At 45.5% G+C, this 20,429-nt stretch overlaps 1 protein-coding gene across 1 annotated transcript in view; it reads left to right on the forward strand.

Moving 5' to 3' along the window:
* The window catches only part of SHB (SH2 domain containing adaptor protein B), a 473,228-nt gene that overhangs the window by 147,575 nt on the left and 305,224 nt on the right, over nt 1–20,429 (forward strand). The window lies entirely within an intron of this gene.

A 20,429-nucleotide genomic window follows, 5' to 3' on the forward strand; every position in this document is an offset into this window, starting at 1 on the left:
TGACAAGAGAAGGTCCCGAGCAGGGAAGACTTGTACGGTACGTGTCTTTTTATTTATTTCATTCATGTATTTAGTTTATATTTGTTATGTATTTATTTTATGCACCCACCCATTTGCCCGCCCCTCCAATCGCCGTACTTGCTGGCCGCCACTGGGCAGGAAGCTTAAGATACCATCCACCAGCTCCTGACAAGGCGGCATTGGGGGAGCGCAGGGCACTTCGTGCTTCATACAAGGGCTTTCACAGATCAACTAACCCTTGTTCGGAGGAGGAATGACCGCCTCCTCGCGCGCAGTGTTGTCTTTGTGCGGAGCGCTCTCTCTGTCAGCCCGACCGCTGATTGCTCTTGAGCATTCATTGCAACGACCTGCTTACACCAAGGACTCTCACAGCAGACAAAATCCCCTCGTTTGGGAGTGTTCAAGTGAAACAGAATGCCTTTCTTCATTCCTTGTCCATGGGCTTTTTGTCAACCTTCTTTCACGTGGTTCAGCCAGTACCCCTTCAGAAACATTGACAAAACGCCTTAGCAGACTTTTGGCGGCCATAGTGGAGGGAGGTGCTGATGGTATTGAATGTTTTGAATTAAATGCATAACTCAAATTGTAGCCTGGGAGCATAGCAAGTTGGTGAAGGACCAGATATGTTTTTAAGGAGTTTACGAAATTTGGTGAGATTATTCTCAGAGTGGAGGTTTAAAGGGAAAAGCATTCCTTTTGTAAAGGGGAGGGATCTCATGGTCGTTAGACTTCACCACACGCCAAGGCGCAGCGATAGACCTATACATGCAAAACTCTCATCAGGTACAAGCCAATAAAGTATACTAGACTGGAGGAAGGTTGGCAAACCTCCCTTAATTTAGTTTGCCGAAGGCTGCGTTCCTGGTGGCATGATGCAATAGATCGACCGTGTTATTTTGGCTTCTAGTGAGACACAGAGAGAGGCCCAGAGAAACTCCGGGCCTCCTATGCTGCCCTCAGACTGTGCACAGTGAAGGCATTGATGCGCCGCGTTGCTATGTTCTGCCAATCAGAAAGGAATTTGTGAATGATTTTGTGATTAATAATCAACCTGTTGTTCTTATCAGCTAATTTATGAGAAAAGTTAATCTTCAGCCTAGGCCAAGGCAAGAGTTCAAATGTCTCCTCTGAGTGAGCAATCGCTTTGAATGTTAAACTGGCCCAAGCAGTGTGCCTTAGTGCATATGTTTAAATTCACCCTTGAATGACCACAGATGGGTCTGTCACCTTCTAGGTTATTTTCGCGCTCTGCCCGAAGTGCACAAAGCTTTTTCTGTGTGTTACCCATCTGATACTTGCAGAAGGGCATTGAGCCATTGGGAGAGAGAGAGAGACCTTGCATGGTACACAAATGAACTTGTTAGTTTTTCGGATGGCAAAGCAATTAACGGGTAAATGGGACCTAATGTTGAAAGCAGCTCCTGTCCATGCAATGATAGGGCAGCTCTTTCTGTGAACTCAAAAGAAAACTTTTTTGGGCAAAGTGCTAAAATTATTGCAAAAGCAGACTCTCTTTGCAGCTGTTGTGTAGGATAAATAGACTTTACATGTAAGATTCTTGGTACTAATTAACGGCTGTTGCTAAACGTGTATGAATTCTTGCTAGCATCTAACTGATAAATAATAATAAACTATAGAGTGAAATGGTGGGAAGGTGTGTACGCCCTCCAAATAAGGGAAGCCATGTCATGTGACGATTCGTATCAGAAGAACAGCAAACTTGGTGGTAACACCCCAGCCAATAGACAGTCCCTCTGTCTTCATTACTCCCTGAGCAGAGTGCATGGTTGCGTAGAGTCAGTAAGGACCACGTCTCTTTTGCTGTCCTCTGCTATTGCGGTTCTGGGCTGATCAAAGCATTGAAAAAAGACAAGATGATAACAGGTGTGTTTAATACAGCATTCCAGTAAGTGTCAAGGATTATTATCTGGTGAGAATTTACCCGAGTTGCATCCTCCTCCCTGCCACAGAGGGAGGAGAATTTCCACCACAAAGGCCGTTGAGGCACACCAGTGAATCGTTGGTTCATTTTACTCCTGTAATCATGATGCACAATAAGCCTGGCATGCTTTGATGGTTTCTTCAGATTTTAGTAATGGTTAGAGTGGTGGAAGCAGTACAGATAGTAAATGTGGGTGTGATCAATCATTTTTGTATCTGAATGAAACCCATCTCCAACCCCTCCCTTATTAACTGTTTGCTCAGTTGTCCAAGTCGCTCCCATAATCATGGCAATAGTTGTCCTATTTTGTCGGTGTTCTATGAAAAGGCAGGAAGGGAGGTGGTACAGTGGCTCATCAGCCATTATTTCCTTCTGCATAACTTTTCTCACTCACATTAACGCTTTATTTAAGCAGACGGTCTGTCTGATCTCTGTACTTGCATCAACCTCTTATGTTTTTCTATTTGAAGTCTTCTGTTGAGGTTGTACTTTATGCCCAGGAGGGCTAAGTGAGACCTTTTCACTGGGGTCACTTGTCGCACATGTAGTTTATCAACCCCCTTCCACAGTCTTTTAGTTCGAAAAAGGATGGGATCCCAGTGGATCTGCAGTGGCTGCATCCGTTTAACGAGTTCCAAATACTGGGAAATATTTCCTTTCTTGTCCTGTTGGGTAGGAAAGAGTCACCTGTCGACCATTCTTCGTTGGATCATAAGAAAGACTGCAGCTCTAATGTTTAAAAGTGAAACGATAATGAATCCTGACACAGCCCATGCCAAATTTAAGTCTCTGGGTGTGTTGATTTCACTTTTGTGATGGTTTCAAACTGTTATCGTTTTTTCGAGTGTTGGATTCGATGAGTTGTTGGATAATTAATAGTATTTGTCTTTGTTGTCACATTTCAACCAAACGGTCCTGTCCTACACAGTTTTCACTTTGTTTGTATATAAGAACCCTACTCCACAGGTTGTTTCATGATGATGTGACTTTGTTTAAATGTGCTGTTCAGTCCTCCACATTGAAGTACTGTAACCAGATAGACCCCTGTCTGCTAAGGACAATGAACTGTCAGACTCTGATGGATGCCATCAAATTCTCTTATGTTGAGTGTGACGGTCTTTATTTGTAACTAATCACATTATATATTTGTAAGCAGGCAATGTTGTAGACGTATGTCCTACTTTTCTTGATCGGCCAGAAAACGTGCAGTGTTGTGCTTTAGGAAAAGCCAAACACGATCTGCTCGTATCTCAGGCTGCCTCTCCCATGGGTAACTCAGACTACAAGCATTTGGCGGAAGTGAGTGATGTCACTGGAATGACCCAGACCTGCGGCACTTATGCAACAGACCACATACCAGAGAGACACCTCATTGAATTTGTTTCAATCCTCCGATAAGAAAACAGCGTCACGCGTTAACTCGTTCTTGGAAAGGGCTGGAGCAGAAAGTGATTGTTGTTGCTAGACCATTACACATTTTTATGTAACCAAATTTGTCAAGTCTGTTTTAGGGGCCCATCTTTCGCACTTATTTCGTGTGCAGTACAGCGCTTTGCCAGAATGCTGCTTTTCTCAAATCTGCACTCGTTCCTAGTTCGAAAGCTTTGCAGAGGCCTTGAGGAGGGTACAGCCACCTTCAGTGCCATTGTCCATATGACGTACACTTTATTTTTGCTATGCTCACACACACTTGCCCAGCTCCACTGACAAAAGTAGGGCTCTTCGTGTGCCCAGCTAGACTCTGCTTGGAGACTGTAGGTGTGTCCGTTCAGCTTCAGAACTTGATTGTACTGTATACTGTCCCAACCTACTGGTTTTCGCTGTGGTAAAAGCCCTTGTATATCCCTCCATGCACCTTCACTCGCTCAGTTTTATCAACATCACTAAATCATGTTTTAACATTTTATTAATTACCTTTGGACTTTGAAGAGGAGCGCAGGAGTGGTGTTGCTGCGCTCGGGTTTGAAATGTGCAGTCCACCTTTGTGAGGTAAGATTGAATGGGAGTCGAATGTTCTGGGGGTGGCAGTTGTAAGATCGTCAGGGATGTGGCGGATGCTGTCTTTGTGCTGTTAAATGGACGCGTTTACTTTCACTACAAAGTTGGCGACCGGCACAACTCTGCGTGAACCAGCGTGCAAGATACAATTCTGATGAGTGAGCAGACTTGTACATTATGATGAAGAACACATTAAAGAAAATGCCACAGGAGTAGAGATGGTGAGGAGAGTACAGCTGTGAATAGGATTGACAAAGGAAATCATGAATTTACAAGAAAATGGAGTTGAAGACGTACCAGCATAAGAGAAGCAGAGGAACAAGCGCAAGAGTCTCATGGAAAGCAGTGCAGTCGTTGACGTGCTGGTGGTCGCGTGACTTGCACGAGCAACGGGAGCTGCAGAGGATGCTTGAGGAGTACAAGAGATGGAAGCCACAGAGCATTAGAGCACCTACCTCAACTGATGAAGAATGCTGGGAGCGGAGTGATCAGCATACGCGGTGCATTGAGCAGCCATGTTGAGTTGGGCTGGTCGGTAAAGCAGACCGTTGCTAGAATGCGCTACATGTCAAGGGTGAGTGTTTGGTAGGAAAAGGAGAGTGCTAAGGAGAAGAGACACCAGGGAGCCAGAGTACAGTGATACGCACACCCAGAAGTACAAGATAATTTTGTTTGAAGTGCGTTCACCACTGGTGACAGGCACGCTAATATTTTTTACATTTGCTCTATTGTACAAGTTAAGGAAGGCACTGCGGTGATGCGCACACCTGTTTAGTTGATCTTTAAAACTGGAGAAATGTCTGTTTTGACTACCATAGGGGGAGCCAAATGAAATTATTTTGAAGTGTAATTTGTGTTTTTAATTAAAGGTCTTCAGAAGAAATAAAACAGCCAAAGTTAGAATTAGTTTAATTTGTCACAACAAAGGGAAAAACAGAAATAATTTAAGGAGTAACATTGATATTTACATTAGAATATTGGCATGTTAGCGTTACGCATTTAGTTGAAGAAAAAAATGGAATATAAATAGTAACCAAAAAAAGTCATAAAAGTGTGCACAGCGTTCGAGACGGGCAGCACAGACCTTCACATTGACCCTGCCTATTCTATTCCTGCTAGTCCCTAGGGAACCACGCATGAAGTGGCAAGAATGGAAAGATTATTTTTGTAATTATATGGGGACAGTTCACAATGAGACATTAACTGCAGAAACTAAGAAAGGTATTCTGTTACATTCTTTGTGGCCAGAGGGTATAAGGCAATACAGTAATCACTACGGGGTAACTGTTCCTAATGGAGAGAGGGAGCAGCCTTTTCTGGTTGCTGTGAAAAAGATACAAGAGTGTGGTCTCATTTGCGGTTTAAGGTTGGATATCGATGAAGGTGGGGGAATTTCTCCTTTTAGAAAGTGCCCTCACACACTGATGCAGGTGTCATGCTTCATCATCAGGCGTGTGCTCCTCGTGCGGGTGTCGCTGCTGCCTCATGGGCCCCGCGAGAGGGCTCATTGGTCGGAGATCTTTTAGGAGAGACGTCACAGTTGTGGGTCTAAAAGTTGTGTGTTTAATTAAAATTACCCCTGCGGTACCAGAGGTCCGGGTGGTAAGATTAAAAATAAAGGATAAGGAGAACCTCTTTCAAACAAATATAGTAGAGGAGTGAGTATTATCCTGCTGCTCTCTTATCCGAGAGTGTGTGTGAAGGTGAGATTCAGGTCAATATGTTTTGCGCTAAGGCTTGGTCCCTAATGGATCCCGATGCGCTTCTTCAGGATCGTGATGTGAAAATAAAAAATTAAAAATAGGAATTAGAGAAGACGACACCCTATATTCCTATGGTACCTAGAGTTAGGTGTGTGGGCGTCAGAGCGCCAATTTAAACGTCCGATTGGCGTTCCTGATTCCAACCTATCAATTTGAATAGATTGGCTTCCTCTGCTTAACCATGCCGTAATGAAGAGGTTAACTTAACTTCTCCTTAGTTGCAGCCCATTACCTGACCCGCCGCTCTAGTTCGCCAGTTGTGTATAAGGCAATACAACCAAAAAAATAGAAGTGAGAATGAAACAGATGTGTATGCCAATGTGCTGGATGATTTAGAAAGATATTTTACACCAACTGTATGTAATGCAATAGATAGATATAACCCTTACCACAGGAAGCAAGGACAGCCAGAAATGATTGATGATTTCGTGTCCGCCTTAAAGAAGATGGCAATTTCATGTAGGTTTGGGGCAAGTCGAGAGAAATTAATACGATACCAGGTTATAATGCATGCTAACAATAAGAGTCCAAGAAAGATTGTGGGCTATGGGGGATGGAACCTTGAGTAAAGTTTTGATAATAATGAGGAAAGTGAGAATTTCTGTCAGATGGGCAAAGGCGGCTTTAGAGGAAAGTACAGAAAGCACAGAAGTGTGTTGTGACAGAAAATAATCTAGTAAGATATATAAAAAAACAGTGGAAAGTGGAAAGGGCCCGGACAAAAAGAAACAAAAAAACTTAACTATGCCTGCACAATATGTCTCTAAGACGGAGTATTTACAACAAGGGGTTGTGATGGACAGAGTCTCTGAATTAAGCAGAGTACTCTCACCCAGTCAAGAAATCAGGGCTAGATCCAACACCGTTTTTTAGCTCATTGCACCATCCCAGTTTCAGAACCTGGCTGTATGCAAATTAGTCTGTCCCTGGCCCAGTGCATCATGGGAACAGGGCAGACCAGACTACAAAAGCCAATTCTTACACTGGGAAGGAAACAAGCTTCCGGGGACCGGTTTCTGGCATTACAGCCGTCTTCGGCCCGGCTTGCTTGAATCCTGATGGTGCAATGAGCAAGGGACTCACATCTGAGTATACCCTTCCACGCTTAGGGTGGACAAAAATATTTACAACAAGGGGTGGTGATGGACAGAGTCTCTGAATTAAGCAGAGTACTCTCACCCAGTCAAGAAATCAGGGCTAGATCCAACACCGTATTTAGCTCATTGCACCATCCTAGTTTCAGAACCTGGCTGTATGCAAATTAGTCTGTCCCTGGCCCAGTGCATCATGGGAACAGGGCAGACCAGACTACAAAAGCCAATTCTTACACTGGGAAGGAAACAAGCTTCCGGGGACCGGTTTCTGGCATTACAGCCGTCTTCGGCCCGGCTTGCTTGAATCCTGATGGTGCAATGAGCAAGGGACTCACATCTGAGTATACCCTTCCACGCAAGCAAGCCGGGCCGACGACGCCTGAAATGGCAGAAACCGGTCCCCGGAAGCTTGTCTCCTTTCTGGTGAAGAATTGGCTTGGTAGTTTGGTCTGCCCTGTTCCCATGATGCACTGGGCCAGGGACAGACTAATTTGCATATAGCCAGGTTCTGAGCTGGGATGGGGTAGTGAGCTAAATAACGGTGATGGATCAAGCCCTGATCTATGGACTGGGTAAGAGTGGTCTGCTTAATTCAGACACTCTGTTCATCACCACCCCCTTTTCTGAATCGTTTTTGGCCACTATAGGTGTGGCAGGGTATACTCAGACATGAGTCCCTTGCTCACTGCTCCATCAGGATTCAAGCAAGCCGGGCCGACGACGCCTGAAATGGCAGAAAGCGGTCCCCGGAAGCTTGTCTCCTTTCTGGTGAAGAATTGGCTTGGTAGTTTGGTCTGCCCTGTTCCCATGATGCACTGGGCCAGGGACAGACTAATTTGCATATAGCCAGGTTCTGAGCTGGGATGGGGCAGTGAGCTAAATAACGGTGATGGATCAAGCCCCGATCTATGGACTGGGTAAGAGTGGTCTGCTTAATTCAGACACTCTGTTCATCACCACCCCCTTTTCTGAATCGTCTAAGACGGAGTGGCAAGGAAGTGTGTGTTACAGATGTGGAAGTAGGGAACATTTGGCAAATAGTAGGAAGTGTAGAGCTGGGAACCAATATGTGAAGTGGAAGGCCACTATGCATGTTCATATAGAAGAAGGGATAGAAGCGAGTGAGCATGCAGTGTGTATCAGAGTCTCAGAGAGAGTCTGCAGTGGAAGATGAACAGTCAGAGGAGGATTGCGTTTTAATGGTGCAGTTGGTGGTTTTGTATTTAGAAATTGTAGGTAGGAACAAACCAGATGTGAGGTGGAAGTGGGAGGTATTCTGGAGATTCTGGTAGCTGGCTCAGTATCACCTTTCACCTTCATTAAAGTGGACATGTGGAAGGAAAAGTTTGGAAAAGTGATTGATGAGTTAAGGAAATCTGATATTAACCCCTAGACCTTCACAGCAGAAGCAATGCCTATACTAGGATACAGAGATGTTTCGTTCAAGTTCAAAGGTCGCAGGGCACAAGGTAGAATGTATGCAGCAGAGTATGGACTGTGTGTTGTAGGTTGGAGAGATTAGAGCAGTTTGGACATCATTTTAAACCCCAACAGTAAAGAGCAAGTGCTAGTGATGAACGAAGGGAACTGTATGGGGGAAAGCCTACGCAAGGAATATGGTGAAGTGTTTTCTGGGAATATTGCATTATTGAAAGGTTTTACACATAGGATTATACATCAACAAAAGGCTGTACCAGTGAGTTGCAAGGAGAGGAATGTTCCATTTGTAGTGAAAAGAGATGGAAAAGGAATTGTCTAGATTGGAAGAAGCAGGAATAATAGAATGAATAGTCATCAGAATGGATGTCTCCAGTGGGCGTTGCCATGAAGTCCAATGCAAGATCAGACTGTGTGGACTTAAGAGGTGTTAATCGCCAAATACAGGTGGATAAATACCCGCTATCCAAAATAAGTGAATTGTTGGTCAAGACAAAGAACATGACATGGTTCTCAATTGTGGATTTATCATGGGCTTACCACCAGGTTCCCCTACATGAGGAAAGTTGAAGAATAACGGTGTTCATCACACCGTACAGATGTTTTCAGTATGTGAGGATACCATTTGGGCTGGCATCTGCAGCCTCAGTTTTTTAGTGGTTGATGGGGGAATTATTAAGAAATATTGAAGGCATTCTGTATTTTCAGGACGAATTTTTAAGCCGGTAAGAACAGAAGGTAACGTGACAAGAGGTTGAAATGTCATGAAGATTTGGAAAAAGAAGGGGCTGATCGTTGAGTTTTTTAAGTGTTTGCGCAAAACCATGTAACATATTTAGGTCATGTGATTGGGAAAAAGGTATTTTACCAATAAGAGTTACTGGAGGCACTAAGAGAGGCTCTGAAGCCAGGACATAAAGAGGAATTGCGCTCGTGCCTTGGTCTCGCGGAGTTCTACTCGAAATTTGTAAACAACTTTGCAGAAAAATCAAACAACTTAAGCCAACTGTTGAAGATGCTAAGCAAGCTTGAGTGGTGGGGGGCTGCATGAAAGCTTTCTAAAACATAAAGGATAAGATCTGTAAAGCAGCACCCATTCAAGGATGTGATTCAGAGTTATGTAGCATACTTACTCTGGTTGCCAGTGGGAAGCGTTTGGGAGCGGTGCTCACGCAAAAAGAGGAAAGCAGAAGAGAGGTGGTGATTGGGTTCGCAACAAAAAGCCTGACTCCCACAGAAGAAGTGTATTCTGTTATAGAGAGCATTTCTGGGAGTTTGTGTGGGACACTGAGTTCGAAGTTAGAACAGACCACAAACTATTGGTTAATCTGCTAAACACTGAAGGGGTTGTGAATGCATTAGCAAGAATTGCCAGGCTCTAAAGGCGTTTGCAAGATTTTAATCATCAAATCAAATATGTGCCAGGTGTGCAGAACAGAATCCCAGATTGTTTAAGCCTTATGCCATTGCTTATTCTAGAATTGCCCAAGAGTGAATGGGATGATTACCAGGTTGCATTAGTGGATGAGGAAGGCATGGACTCCATTGAGAGAAAGGAGTGGAAGGCAGCGTATGAAAATGATGAGTTACTTGAAAAAGTGAAGCATTTTAGGACATTGGGAGGTGAAGAAGAGTGAACAAACTGAGGTGAGAGGTTTTTGGGGGGTAAGGAATGAGCTTGGATTGGAGTTGGGTTTTATTGTTGGAGGAGGAGGAAGGGGTTTGACTTCGGTCATGATGGTCATGAAAATAAATAAAAGTGGGAAGTGGAGTTGAAGAAACGGTTATGGACTTACAGAATAGATGCCTTCCCTTACAGGATACAGCCCTTTTGTGTTGATGCGGAGTAGGAAGCCATTCACCAAAGACAATATAGGGTGGATGGATAGTGCTAGGTGTGTTGAGTGGCCGCCAGAAGTGGTTAAGAGGAACATTGTAAAAGCACAGGGGACATATAAGAAGTTACTTGACTTAAGTCGAGCAACTAAGGAAGAGACGTTGCAGGAGGGAGATTGGGTGAAGGTGAAGACTGTGGTGAGAGTGCCCAAAAAATAAAATGTGTATACAGAACCATGGTGGGTGATAGAATGTTTAAGAAACTCTGCAAGGTTGAGCGACAATTGAGTGTGGCACATGAGTTGTTTGGCCAAATGTAAAGCTGTGGAAGAAGGGAATGGAGGAGATGTTTGGGATAAAACCACCCAGGGTGATTGGTTGTAGGAATATGAGGTAGAAAGGGAGAAACAGATGTGTGGAGTGAATTTGAGTCTTTGAATGAGTTGTAGGAGACTCAAGGAAGTGAAGAGGTTAGAAAGATGAAAATGGGCTGGTTGAGAAGGATAATTCACACTCCTACCAGGCTCAGAATATGTGTATTAAACGAAGTAATGTCTTATTAGCCTATTTGCTGTAACCTGATATGTTCACTGGACTCATTGGGTGGGAAAACCTAATTGTATATATGTTGGGGAAAAAAAGTTATTTTGTGTAAATTGAATTCTTAGATCAATTTTTAGTCTTGTCATTTAGCATATGCAGAGGGGGGGGGGAGTGTGGTGTTGCTGCGCCGGAGTTTCAAATGTACAGTACACCTTTTTGAGGTAAGATGGAATGGGGGTAGAAGGTTCTGTGGGTGCCAGTTGAAGGATCATCAGGGACGTGGCGAGTGCTGTCCAGCTGTGACGCAGAGTTGTAAATAGAGGAAGTTGAACACTTTAATGGCGGTTTACTTTCGCTACAGGAGCGCAGATACTCACAAAAGTATTTGTTTCACCTCTTCAGTTTCACATTGCTAGGTAACCTTCAGGACTTCACAGCACTTGAATTTCCTCACAACAGTTAACCAAAGCAAAGCTGCAGGCAGGACCGAGCCACAGGGTTAAATGGCAAACTCTTCGGTCAATTCTCGATAGCTCAGTCCAGTTAGACCCCTGGCAGCTGCTACTTGTTCGTCAAAAAATTTCACATCTCAAAATGGCTAAACTGTTTGTAGTGCCACAGAAAATCACTACTAAAGTAAATACTGGATTTTGAATGGTGGCTGGAATTTTGTGGTGAGAGAGGATAGAAAGAGGGAGCTAGCAAGCCTAGGATGCTCTCGACAAGCAGGCAGCAAATGGCCCCACTTACTTAATGGATGCGAATGGTTCTCTTTGGGCCATACCCAAATGTGTAGTACTCTGATAATTCCTAGTCCTCATTCTCAGCACATGCTTAACTTTAGTAAGCTCACTTAAGAGTGGGCAGGGCAGCCCAGACATCTGCCTGTATATTCTCTTTACTCTTATGGTTTAGTTAGTATTTAGAGATTCATGGGAAATTCTGCTTTAAAAATATATTAAAGCATGATTTCGGAGATACAAAGCAAATTGCTTATTTCTTCAAATCTGTATCAGACAATCAGTCAATCGGGATTTGTAAGAGCACGGCTAATCTTCCGCGAGGGTATCCAGGTGCAAGGATCCTGCTGTGACCATTCAAAGAGCCAGATCTTTAGTCCCTTTTCTGAATTCTATGAGAGGATGCTGTTTGAAGGTAGAGGAGAAGGTCGTTCCTGGCCTTGGCTGCAACTAATTTCCTGCATTAAGAAGTTACCAATAGTAATTTAAATGAAAACTTTGCCTATAAGTCCAGTAGACCGCTGACCCTTCATGCATCAATGGACCAGAAATAGCCAACTCTACTCGTAGAAACAGGACTGTTGAAGAACAAGGTATTTTTTTCCCGTGAGCCTTTACAAGAGAAGTGTTGTACAGGAGAAAGAAGCTCTAATGTACGCTGATATGTTTGGTGTGTTTACCCTATATCAGACTCCCAAGTCCTCATGCACAGCAGCATGCCTGAACTGTGTAATGCCTAACTCTTCTTCCAGTACAATGGGCATATTAAGAATAGATTAGCTGCTGTACACAAATTCTCCTGGGGTGATGCAGTGTACAGATCTCCGATTATAGAGGACTCCAAATTCAGGGTACAGAAAGTGTGAAAATCACATTAAGGTTAGCGAGGACTGATAGAATTTTCTACACTTCTTTGTGGTACTGACTTGGTAGAAAATAGCATTTTTGTTTAAGGACAAGTGTGAGCCAGTGTCCAAGTGAATGTTTTTTTGACCGACTTTTCGTGGATATAAAAAAATTACGGGTAGAAATTTCCTTCATGATAACTTGGGGTAAAATAGCTTTTTGCTTAAATAGTTACATTTCAGCCAATACTGCCAGCGTGCAGGTTTCCTAATGCAGGTTTGCTTACCTGGAAGAATAGACTAGCAACTACAAGAGTCGCAGAGTTGGGCCAGTCTTAACATTGCCTGCTCAGTTTCGACATATTCATGGCTGCTTGTGGTAGAACCCTCGCCTAGCTGCTGGAAAAGAATTCCAAACTTTTAAAAGCTGATGGGAGGTGTTGGGAAATATTGTATAATGGTCAGAGGTGTAGGTTTTAGCCTTAATGATATGTATCGCCTTGACGAGACCTATTGTCGTCGGTTTCTCTGCCGAAGGAGGACAGGAGATGTGTACGCTTACCGACAGGAGATGTGCACTCCATATGCGTGCACATCTCCTGTCCCCGCGTAGGGCTGACGTTTGAACACAGCACGCGACCCACCTAGGCCGCCTTGCGCCTCCTCCTGCAAAACTGCACTGGGTGAAACCCATGCGTAACTCCATGCAGGGACTTCAGGCAGGGGCACCGTCCCACCTAGTCCGCTCGTGCCTCCTCCTGCAAAACAGAAGGAGCGGGCAACACTCCTCAGAATATTCCTGACGTGCTGCGCATCCGTGAGCCTCAGCCAGCAACTAACATGAGCAGCTGTCAAATGGCACCGGTTAAGCGCCGTAATAGGGTATGGCACGAGGAAAAAGACCCCTTATTCCAATGTCTGTATGTTAGTCCACATTCTAGCGGCCAATAACTTATAATACACATTTATTTGGTACAGGGATTCCACCCAGACTCGGAGAGTCCGGATCCCCGAATCCTCGTACTGAATAAGCAGGTGCTCGTAACAAGGCTCAAAGTTGTGAGAGGTGGGCGATCGGATTTCAAGGAAAGATGCTAAGATTTTGTTTGATACTGATGGGTGATTCATTAATTGATTTATATATACCGACGGAAGGTCTCTCTTACAGGGAGGGGTGCCAGGATTTATTTAGCCGCCCCCTGCCTAGAAAAATATTAATTTTGCATTGTTAATGTAACATGTTCATGTAAAGCGCACCGTTACCTTCGCGCAATACAAATCTGCACACAAAAAAACACCAACAACTACTTGCAAGGATAACCGTACCTTAGAACTTCGGGTACTTCAACTCCTTAACCTCATCGATGCTGGTGACAGAACCACTCCGTCACCAGCCACGGATGCGCTGTGCTGGTGACTGAGTGGTTCCTTCACGGCCTGGCCGCCGCGCCTGCGGGGCGCGTTCTACTGAGCGGGCGGGGCCGTGACGGAACCACTCCGTCACAAGCACAGCACGCCCGAGGCTCGTGACGGAGTGGTTCCGTCACGAGCATGGCGGCGCCGCGCGGCCCCCCCATCCCCCCCTAGCGCTGCGGCAGAATTACCGCCGCAGCCAAGGGGTTAACAAACGGTCTGTTACTTCTCAAACCTGAGATTGGAAAGAGCTGTTTACTCAAATGTTTCTGGTTTTCTGCTTGGTAAATAAGCCTTGTCAATCACGTACCGATACTGGATCTTTGTTCTAGGGGAAACACTGAAAAAAACCAAGCATCTGCAATGCAGTAGGTCTCGCATTTACGGAAGTTTGAGCTATTGGCATTGTAAATGACAACGCCTTCTATTTATGTTTTTAAAACCAAAACATAAATGCATTGTCATTTACAATAACAATAGCTCAAACTCTCGTAAATGCGAGACCTATTGCATTGCAAATGCTTGTTTTATTTACTGTGTCTTTTACAGCATTTTGATGATTATGTTGGCGGGTATGGCACATCCCAGGTTCGCAGTTCTAAGTGATGCAACTATAGGTTGGTAACTATTGTTCTACTTAATACTACTTAACTTGTGAGCCTTGGAATAATAAATGTCTCAGTTGGCCTCGCTAAGCGTTGAGCTTGTAAATGAAAGGTCACTCAGAGATGTGTACTGCAAACGTTTATTCATTGGGTTATCTTGTCGGTTATTTACAGCCTCACCCGCACAAAAAATACCTTAAATATACTATTTTCTCTTGCCATAACAGCTGCTTTGGCGTTTAATGCAGCTTCAATGCTCCAGCATTTTGCTCAGTAATGCATCAAGCATTAGTAATATTAGAACCCTTTCAATCACCGAATATGCACACGTCTACAAAATTGCACTGCAATATTGAATTAAGGAACTTGGGAATACAAAGCAACCTGCCAATCCGTTTATTCGTTGCAATTAGAGCCTGATGGGAAAATAAAAGGTGTTGAAAGGGCACTGTCGGCTGAAAGTGTTCGGCACAGTAGTGTGTTAATCTCGTTTGTGGTTTTGCCCTGTCCTCCCACTGTGTCCTAGAATATCCTGGTTGCATCATGAGCCTTGAAATGATGCGCCGTGGGTTGTCCAGACTTGAAGCTGTGCAGCTCTGCTGTGAAAACCTAAAACCTGCTCCTGCACGTTTGAAGGCCTGTCAGCCTTTGCATTTATAGGGAGTCGGGCACAGTATTGTTAATTCGTTAACAGTGCCTTCCATCTGTCACTTATCCGTTAAGTGCCTTCTCTCTGATGTGCTGACCTCGCCCCATCCCACCGACCCTCAGTCTTTCTCTCCTGTGAGAATGCCTAGGGGGGGATACCATCTACACTCACACCTAACACTTTAACACCCACCTCTGACCCGCACATATCTTTCACGAGCACTCTGGGGAAGAAATGCATATTTTATAAAGGTTTCAGCAAACCCAGTGTGTGTCGGTTCTTCAGCGTTGGAGAGAGCGAGAAAGAGCGACGCTGAATAGAGCAGAGGTCATTAATGGGGGTTGTGTTTTTGGTATTTATTTGATGTTCCCTTAAGGGTGGGCCGAGGGCTGTCCAAGCCACACTCCAGCGGCCGCTTCCTTTAAAGATGCTCTGAGTGAGAGATTTTCTGGCGGGTGGTTCTCCTTTCATGCTCGTGTCAACACAGACTGCTGTAGTTTTAGTCTGCGTGTCCATGAAAGCCACGTGATGATGTGTTAACGAAGACTCCAGAGACAGCATCTTAATGTGAAGTGAAATGAATGACTTCTTCAAGTGTGAAGGCACCTTTGGTAATTAGTCAAAAGGAGATGCTTACACACCCCCAGAGGCAATCCACCTCTGTGATTTTTGGCAGACGTGTTGTACTGCAAAAGTGGTTCCACTTGTACATTTCCCGCGTGGTTTACCATATTTTAGCTAGGGCTCGGACCTTCCTATTGTAATAATATTCCAGGTATTTTGTTTTTTTAACTGTAGGTCATCGTCTTAAACTATTTAATTTAGATTTTCGGCAACTGAATCTGCATCGAGATTCTCCTCCTGTTTTGATTATTTTACGTATTCTGTGTTTTTATTGCATATATTTGTATGGCGCACTAGTAGCCATGCTATTAAGGCTCACGTCCATTCAATATTGCAATGAAATAAAAAATGTAAAACTAAACGATTCTGACTAGGACCGTTTGACCATTATCAGTTTGGCAGCTTTGAAAGATGACACAGCTATGAACCGCTCATCCAATATGGTGTATATGCTATACTGTTAAGCTGATATGGGAGTTTTCCAAAAAGTTTAATCGAACTAAAGTGCTTTTTAGGTCGAGGACCGAAAGGCTGCGCTTGCGCAGTCTCCGGTCGGAGATTTAATTATTTTTAGTACGGGGCTTGAACCCGCCTCTCTCTTCCATTGGCTGGCTCCCTAAACTGAGGCCAGCCATTGGATGAGAGGGGCATCTCTCAGTTCAAACCCCGTCTCTTTCGGATTCGGGGGCGTGTTTTTTTGCGTTCTTTCGACTGTGACATCATCTGTCACTCAGAATGCCAAAAACATGCCCCCGAATCCGAAATTTTCGGAGCTTTGCGGCCGCCATTTCAGGCCGACCGCCACCGCACTGTCACAAAATATGCTGCTTCTGTGCAGGCAGTACTTGTGCTGTCACTGTTTGCACGCGCTCTTTAAATTCGGACCGTCTTACTACTAGCACAATAAACTTGAGTCTTCTCCTAAAGCCGATAACATAAGCGCCATTTGTTCGGATTAACAATAAAACCGTGTATTTACAATAGCACGCGCTGTCCCTACATGCAGTTACAGTACATAAATCGCATTATGCAAAAACAGTTGGCTTAGAGAGGCAGCGCATTTCGAGATAGTGCTCTGCTTCTTATCATCCGGTCAGTAAATAGTCATGTGGCATAGCCGAGATCTCTTTTACGTTTATTTCCTTACATCCGTTTTCAGCCACAGAAAGCCGAGCTACTCAGAACACAACATTCATAGCTGCTGCACAGGTTTGAATGCCAGCGCCGTCCGCTCCGCTTTTCAACATTTTCAGATCGTTATAACTGGTGCCATTTAGTTGAGATATTTATGAGTGGCATTATGCGCCTGGAGCACTGCTGCCCACCGTAGGCGCTACATTTAAATGCGTGCAGCTCGTAAAGGGACACTAGTCCTGAAACCCTCTCCCGTACACAGCAGTACCGATGTTGCAGCTGGTAGCCCTGCGATCCTGCCAGTGCGCAGTGGTTTCGATTCAGTGGGTGAAATACCTGGGAGCTTTCTGGAGCGCGCTGTGCGGGGAAGCCTCGGCCCTCCTCCGTGAGTGCGAGACCGCGTCTCTGACGCTCTGATCGCTTCCCTCTCCGCATGCACCAGCCCTCGTCACCTCCTCGCTGGCTGGGTGGGCACAGAGCCGCAGACGCTGGCATCGGCGGGCAGGGCGCGGGTGGCAGAGCTCCCAGGTCCGACCTCCTGCAGGAAAAGGTAGGTGTTCAGCTCTCCTTTTCATTTTAAAGCCGTTTCATTTCCAGACCGCGGATTGTGCACTTTTGCTGCTGCTGGAGCCGGTCTCCACGAGACTCCTGGACTCGGGCAGTCTCAGAGGTGCTGCGGGCACCAAGGCAGCTGCCCAGCGCCTCGAGGTCTGCCAAAACAGCGTGGCGCTGAGTCAGCCATGAGAGCAGTTTGTAAGCAAGTGAGGTGTGGAGGAGACGTGCTTCAGAAGCTCGATTGTGACCTTGCATCTCAGCTAATTCTGGCGTCTTTGCTACACAATAACGGTTGACCCTGGGCAAATAATTCATCTCCCTATACCCCAGTCCCCCTTGATGCCCGGGCTCAGAGACAGGTTTCCCAGCTTTAATCATTGTGAAAAAAACACATAGTGGTACAGGTATCGTCTATAACTTATTTATTTTAAAGGCATGTTGATTTAATTGATGATCAGAGGAACGCATTTGCCCGGGCGTTGCGAGCTTGTAGCTTCACACCTGCACTCACTTTAACGGCAGGTTGCACGGACGGACTCACCACTATAAAAATGCATCAGTTTCCATGTGTGGGCAATCAGTGTGATCGGCCGTTTCATGTACACAGTGTGTATAAACAGCAACTGCACTTGCGTGCGAGTGCTCTCAGAGCTTCTAGGAGCTACAGCATGCCAAGCAGAGTGCAGAGTGCGTGGGTGGCTCTGTATGTGTGGCTCTGTGTGAGTGTAAATGCAATAGGTCATGCATTGCAAGCGATTAAGCTATTGGCATTGCAAATGACAATGCCATTTATTTAACGATTACGCTATTGGCAATGTAAATGACAATGTCATTTATTTAACGATTACGCTATTGGCAATGTAAATGACAATGCCATTTATTTATGATTTTTAAAAAAACACCCCAAAAAAAAGTTGAGCAATGCCAATAGCTCTACCTTTAATAATGCCGAGACCATTGCATTGTAAATGCTTGTTTGCAATACTTCTGATAGTTTGAGTAGCCACAAAAACATCTCCTTCCTAGAATGCAAACACTCTGGTAGCTATCGGATACGTTGTGTTATTTTCAGGACAAACCCCTCACCAACTCAATGGGTGGCATGCTCTATCATTGGGTTCAAACTGGCACTGGTCTTGATGATGAAGTTATGAGCGCCTACCCTAATCTAGGCAGGGGTGGGGGGGGCTCATGAGGAGTTACTGAGGTAGGTAGTAGGTTGGGTGCTATTTGAGCACTTGTAGTTGCATGCAGTCTGAGGATGCTAAACTGTAGAAAGAAACAAAAAATGTTGGTGTTAGAAGGGGCGATCCCCGAGGGCCAGGATATGCTCTCCTGACCACTCCGTGACCCACCTCTCCCAAGAATACTGCCGAGTCTTAACGCGAGGTCCTCGCCGGGGAGGACTTCGGGTCTGGGATCTTACACACTGAGCTCACACCACACTTATGAACGGACACCACACCGTGGATTTCAATAAGCAAGTTCTTTATCACACAGTAGATATTTTAGGCAAAATGAACACGTATTTACAAGCGATCGAGGGATCGTAAAGTCTCAGTAGTAAGGAGTAGGGAAGCGGGACAGTCTCAGTATTAGGCCAGTACGAAGCGTACCCTGAGCCGGGGATACGGAAGATGGAGGTCCTACTGGCCGCTCCACTCACTTCTTCTCGAGCCAGGTTGTGTGGGTAGCGTCGATGGTCCAGCCGGACATGAGTACTCCTCGAGCCACGACGAGGTCAGCAGGGCTCGATCCGGAGTGAACAGAGTGTCTGTCCGTTCTTGAGGAGCCGCGACGGCGTCAGCAGGGCTTTCAACGAATGTCCTTAGAGTTCAAGGAGGAGCCACAACGAGGTCAGCAGGGCTCTGAGGTTCCAGTTCCTTCTTCACGAGGATGAGCCGCGACAACGTCAGCAGGGCTCGATAAGTTTCAAAGGTCAGTCTTCTCCCCAAGGGTTGAGCCGCGATCAGATCAGCAGGGCTCTCTTGTCCGGGATACAACTGCCCGCTAGTTCTTGGGTGGGCCTTGATATAGTGCATTGGCCCTTTGATGTCCGGACCCTCGCAGGCGGAGATCTCATGCCTGGGGGCTGGTCGTCGGAGTGTTCCTTCGGCTGGCCCTTTGATCCTTTAGAAGATGCGTCCAGAAATTCCCAGACGCACAGCAGGGTCTGGAGCCAGCTCTCGGGGAGGCCAGAGGTGCGATCGAAACCAGCCCACAGGGGAAGGCCAGAGGTGTGAGAGAAACCAGTCTCCCAGGGGAGGCCGGAGGTGCAATCGAAACTCCTTAGTCTTATCTCACTCAGGAAGCCCTCTACCCCCCAGCCGGGCATGGCGCATCTGAAGCCTAAGTTTCGCTGGGGCTGGGGTCAGGCAGGGCCTAGGGAGTCAAGGACCTCGGGAAGGGTAATGGCGGCCGGTGGCCCTGTGGGGTGATGAAGGTTCTGGGCGCCCGGTACCGGGAAGAGGGATGGCGGAATGCGGGGATGGTCGTCCGTTGGTAGGGTCGTGCAGGGAGCGGGGCGGACAGGGAAGGGGACGACAAGGGGTTTCTGGGTGCAGGGCTAGGCTAATGGGGTGCTGAGGAACGGGGGGAAACCACGCCACGAGGCCAGGTCCAACAGTTGGGTGTAATATAGTGCTATAGTAAGTAATTTTGAAAAGCACTAGAACAGCGGTTCTTAACCTTTTTAACTTCTGTGAATCCACTGAATCATTACTGGAATCTTGGGGAGCCCACTGAGTCATTATTGTAAGCCGAGAACCCCCCTAAGCAATTTTTATGATTTTAACTTCAAAACAATACAAAAACAAGTATACACAGTGCAAATGCTGAAATATAAAATAAAAAAACCTATTCATGATCAAATACAGAAAAACGTGTTAATATTTTTAATGTTGCTTCTATATTTGTCTATACTTTATTCATTTTTAATATTATTTAATTTTGTAAAACGGTTGCTGACCCCCTGTGTAGGCCTTGCAGACCCCCAGGGGTCCTCGGACCCACAGGCCAGGTGAACAGAATACCTCCTGACAGGTTACTGCTAGACCAGTGCTTTAGCTAGATCATCTGATCTGCTCAGGATCAGAAAGCGTAAAGAAAAAGCTTGATATGTATGTAAGGAAGTGAGTAATTAGAGATTTAGGGCTGCGCTCACATGCAGCTGTAACTTGATCAATGCATTTTCAGAAAGTAAACATGGTAAATAGTGCAACGAGATTCTG

The sequence above is a fragment of the Lissotriton helveticus genome, chromosome 2_1, assembly GCF_964261635.1.
Source record: "Lissotriton helveticus chromosome 2_1, aLisHel1.1, whole genome shotgun sequence".
NCBI lineage: Eukaryota > Metazoa > Chordata > Amphibia > Caudata > Salamandridae > Lissotriton > Lissotriton helveticus.